Genomic DNA, 5,284 nt, shown 5'->3' with positions numbered 1-5,284 from the left:
TAGGTTTACTCAGACTCAGAGAGACTTCCCAGACCAGGACTCTCGGGTTCAAAAGTGGGAGGATGTAGCTGAGGCACAGCCTGGGTAAGGGAATACAGGACTTTCCCTCATGTTCATGCCTCCTTACTTCTGTTCTGCTCCCCCATTCTGTGCATTCCATTAATGCAATGCCTACTGTGTGTCAGGCTCACTGGGATCTCCAGGGAAAGGGCAAACACACCCTTAGCTGTCCCTGACCTTAGAGATGGCACATTCTTCAATGCCCAGGTGGGATCCTTACTCCTCACCATACCCCCCCACGGAGCCTCAGGGTTGTGAATGTGGAAGGCCTTCCTCCCTGTAAGGGTTGTGTCTGACACACTGTCCCACCTCATTGTGGGCACCTAGCACAAGGATCTGCAGAGGAAGTGCTTGATACTAGTCTTGGGCATAGGGCCTAGGCAGGCAGGAGGAGGGCAATGCCTCATTAAACTGTCAGTGTTCCCTGCCTCTTACCCTCCTCCCCATACTCACAAGCACACGGGCACATTTAATCTTCAAGTGGCAATCTCCTCCTTAGAAGAGTGGAGCTAATACATCTTCAAGCAGGCATCCACTCTCAAGCTGGGGAGCAGGGTGGGACACAGGCAGACCTGTGAGCAGGTACCAGATTTGGTCAGGGGAAAGGTAGCATTTGGAGGCAGCATTTGGGATATGTGGGTTATGGGAAGATAGGCAATGGCTTGGCTTCTCCTAACTGAGAGACCTTGGGCTCCAGCAGACTGTTCTCTCAAGGGTCCAAGCTGCAGAGAGCCCACAGTATTCATGCCAGGTATGCATTGGGGCATTTTGGAAAGACAGAGTCCAGCCTAGAATCCCGTACCTGAAGAAGCCAGTGGGACTATGGGAGGCTAGGTAAGTACAGAATAGCAACACTGATGGTGAGACAAGGATAGGGAGAGGCTGGACGTCCTGCTTGCAACATACCTCTGCCCACCTAAGCATCATGCAAGTGTCCCCTCTTGGTACAGTTCACAGGACATGGCTCTAGACCAGTGATTCTCAACCTTCCCAAAGCTGCAACCCTTTAATGCAGTTCTTCCACTTGTGCTGACCCCCAACCATAAAATTTCTATGGATGCTACTTCCTAACTGTAATTTTGCTGCTATTATGAATCATAATGTAAATATCTGTCTTCAGATGGTCTTTGGAGCTTGTGACCCAGAGGTCAATAATCACTGCTCTAGGCAAATTCTGCAAACACAATGACCAAGGCCAACGTGTAGAGGGGAGGCTCCCCCCCCCACTATGTTCTGCCCCCTGGTGGCAGATTTTTATATTGCAACCCATGGTATTTAAGGAGAGTTGGAGTGTGAGACTTCTGAGTTCAGTCACCTCATCTCTGGGGCCTGGTCTTCAAGTATCATTAGGATGAGGGCCCTGAATATTCTAGGAACGGCTGCAACCCAGCCAGTCCCAACCAGCTTGTTACTGGAAGCCAACAAGATGTGAGAAGCTGTGCTACAGAACCCGGGGAGAATGGTCTATCCACAGGCCAGAGACAGGGAGGCAGACCAGGGACAGGAGAGGGTCTTTCTCTTGTTTTGTCTCAGATGTGTTTCTTTCATGCATATGACTGTTTTGCCTGCTCCTGTGTCTGTGCCGGCAGAGGCCACTAGAGGGTGTTGGACCTCCCTGGAAGTGGAGTTATAGGTAGCTGTGAGATGGGTTCTGGGAATCAAACCCAGGTCCTCTGCCAGAGCCCCAAGCACTGCTAACCACGAGAAGCAAGAAGTCATTTCTCTCGCTTCAGCACTGGATTTTGTTTTTTGTTTTGTTTTTTTGAGGTTCATGTGTCCAGAACTGGGTTAGAGCTCAATCATAATCTTTGGGCTCTGATACATTTCACACTTACACTTAGCTAATTAGTCCCTCAGCTATTTTTCACATCACTCAAACTCCTATGGACCAGGGAAATTCTGTCTTCATGTGTAAGCCAAGCCTCCCTGCTTTTTGTCAGCCCTCTCCCAAAGGAAGCTTCCCATGGAGTGGGGGTGGGGTGGGTGTGGCTGGGACAGAGGTGGAAGGCTGCTGCTTATCCTCTCTCCGCCCAAAGTGGCCCCAAATAGCTTCTGGAATTTTTGTTCTATGCCCACAGTGTTCAGACAGCAGGGGTCTCTCCTCCCTGTTCCCGTGCCCCAGTGTACAGTGCGTGTCTGGTCTAGGCTGTGTTGGACACAAATGTTGGGGGGAACTTCCTAAATGAGAGGAACATGTCCCAGAGCTACCAGATCTCTGTGGAGACCAGGAAGCACAATGCCTCTCCACCTCAGAATATCCCCCCTGTTGACAGTGCTAATGCCTGTGCCCAAAGTCCCCTATCATCGCAGAGTCTGACCCTGCTCCCAGAACAAATGCTCCATTTCAGTGGAGCTTTCCCAGATGCTGCATTTGAACACCCGCCCCGTTTTATGACGCCTCTCCCCAACATTCCTCACACTCACTCGCTCAGCCCTGCTAGCATACCTGCTTCATTCACCCCCGAGAGTGTAGGTACTGCCAGCGTCAGAGCTGGAGGCGGCCATACATCCCAGTGCTTCCACAGTGACCTTCAATAAATGCTGGAGAAGGAAGACAAGGTCCCTGGATGCTCCCTGAAGATGCTAGATCTACCGACGAGCCTGTTCATGTGCCCCGGGAGTGACACCTGGAACCAATTTGACCTCCTATGACATTAAGTTGATCCGATCCAGGACTGTCACCAAGCAGAGAGCACAGAGGGGAGGGAGGGGATTCAGGATAGGTCACTTTTGCTGGACTAGGGGTATCTTGGGCCCACTGGTGCCAGAGCCTCGAGTAGAGGATGTGTCCTTAGAGATGCCAGAGAGCTTTAGCTGAGGAAGAAGGGCCAGAGAATTATTACTAAAGGAGGGTCGTCTGCACGGTGCTGAGTCTGCCCCCCAGCCCCAGCCCCGTGCCTGCTCACCCTGTTTCAAGTGTCTGGCGGCCTGGGACAGAGGGGACTGCTTCCCTTTCTCTCCCCCCACCCCGCCCCCCAGAACATCTGGGACTACATCAGACATTCAGATCTGGTAGAGAAAATTGTTATGGAAATATGTAACCGTGAGCCATTATCAAAGGAAAGTCTTTAAAGTCCCTTTCAAGCCAAAGCCCGGCAGAGGGGACTGGAAATTGGAAAACTGGGAGCCGATTACAGGACCATCAAAGTGGCCGAAATTCAATCCAATCTGCAGGTTCTGAGGATGGCTAGCAGACCCCGTCCCAGCCCAGAAGACTGCAAATCTACTGTTTAAAAACCAAATGAACCGGCATCATCAGATCCGGGTATAAAGCAGACTGTGCCCACAGTCTTCCCTGGACTTCCCTTACATCGGGAAACCTGAGAAGCAAGGGCCCTTGGGGGAGGCGTCTGGCCCTGGGGAGGCACCCAGCTCTCCCACCTCACCATAGCCCCAGTTTGAGCAAGGGCCTTTTATCTCCTTCAAAGGTCCTTTGCTGACGCCTTTCTTCTGCATTTGTGCCTTCTCTTTTTCTTCTCCCTTTTTCCATCTCCATTCCTCCTTTTTCCCTTCAGAATCGCTGTGACTCTCCATTCCTTCAGTGCGCTTCTCTCTCTCTCTCTCTCTCTCTCTCTCTCTCTCTCTCTCTCTCTCTCTCTCTCTCTCTCTCTCTCTCTCTCTCTCTCTCTCTCCACCTCCCCCATAACCTTTTCTTCTTAGCCTTGCTTTTTTTTTTTTTTTTTGGTCCCCTTTTCTGCTCATGAATGTCCTATAACTCTGGCTAAAGGTGAAGGGCTTCCAGCTGGTTTATTTGCTGCTGTGAGTCCAGGGTGATTTCTACAGTGGTCCAAACACAAAGACCCTCTCTGGGCGCAGTTAGCGACCCTTCTCTTTATGCATGAAGAACTGTCCATTGCCACAAGCTTACTGTTCCAGCACACACAGGCACACACGAAACACATGTGGTTTCACCTATAAGCAAGCTCTGCAGGCATGGAATTTTATGTCGGGAGGGTGGAATGCCACAGTGCATAAAACCGATATAGGCAAAGAAGTCCACGATTTATAATTCTTTTTTATATGAGGCAAGAGTAAGAGACTATAATTTTACTACTAATAAAATTCTCCATGTTTATTCCTAAAATATGTTTCTCTCCATTCGCGGTTCTCCTCACCTTGACTCCCTTAGATCTTAGGTTCACAGGTTTTGTTTTTGTTTTTAAAAGAAGCCTAATTTCCGCATGACCGCTCGCACCTCCATTCTGTCATCCACCTTAGAGAATTTTCAGAAGAGTTTCCGAAAGACAAAAGGGGGTAAACACACACACACACACACACATACACACACACACACACACACACACACACACACACACGTGCGCGTTTATCGAAGAGTTCAATTAAGGTAGAAGAGGAAAAACCGAAAGCGCACGTACAGCCTGGGTTCCAAAAGTCCCCGGAAAGCACTGGAGCCCAAGTCGCCAGCGCGAACAATCAACAACCGACGGGATTGAGAGCTTCGCTGCCAGCTATTTGGAACCTCGCTGCGGCCTGTAGCCAGAATGAGTGGCATTGGGGACCCGGTGCGGGAGTCACGCACCCGCCCCTCGAGGGTCCTTCCCATCGACCATAGGTTAGTAGAGGACGCTCGCTTGCCGCGTGCCCGGCTCGCGCGTTTCAACCTCCCCGCCGCCTCGGCTTCAGGCCGACCCGGAGGTCCGATGGCACCCTGTGGCGGCCCCTGATTCACAAGCACCGCTCCCAGTGGCACTCGAGTGCGTCCTAGGCGGACTCCTGCCCCAAGCCTCCGCGACCCTTGTCCGAGTCCTCGGCCCCCGCTGGAGAGAAGAGCGCGCCCCGCAGCCAGCCGCAGGCTGGACTTAGCGAGCGCCCCGAGCCCCCTGGCGATCCGGGAGGAAGCCAAGCGCCTGTTCCCTTTGATCTGATTTTATAGAGGCTTGACGTTGACATTAAACTTCGAATGCTTTTTATCTATCTCCATCTCTCATTCCCATTTTGGAGGTGAACTGTGCCCGGTGCGGATCAACCCCTGCTGGCCCGCTAGGGTGCTAGGTAGGGGACAGCAATCCGGCCTTCCCACAGTGCGACAGTGCGGCGCTGGGAGCGGCCCCTTCACCACATCCACACTTAGCTCCCACTTTCCCCACATATCCCTCCTTCCCCCACATGCGCCCCACTGCCTCCCCTCACAATAATAAATGACTCTGGGAGGCGCAAGGTTGAGGCGCAGCGGAGAGACTTGGGCACCGGGAGGTTCCAAATG

This window comes from Apodemus sylvaticus, chromosome 4 (genome assembly GCF_947179515.1).
Source record: "Apodemus sylvaticus chromosome 4, mApoSyl1.1, whole genome shotgun sequence".
NCBI classification, from domain to species: domain Eukaryota; kingdom Metazoa; phylum Chordata; class Mammalia; order Rodentia; family Muridae; genus Apodemus; species Apodemus sylvaticus.
Note: the sequence above shows the minus strand (reverse complement) of the source record.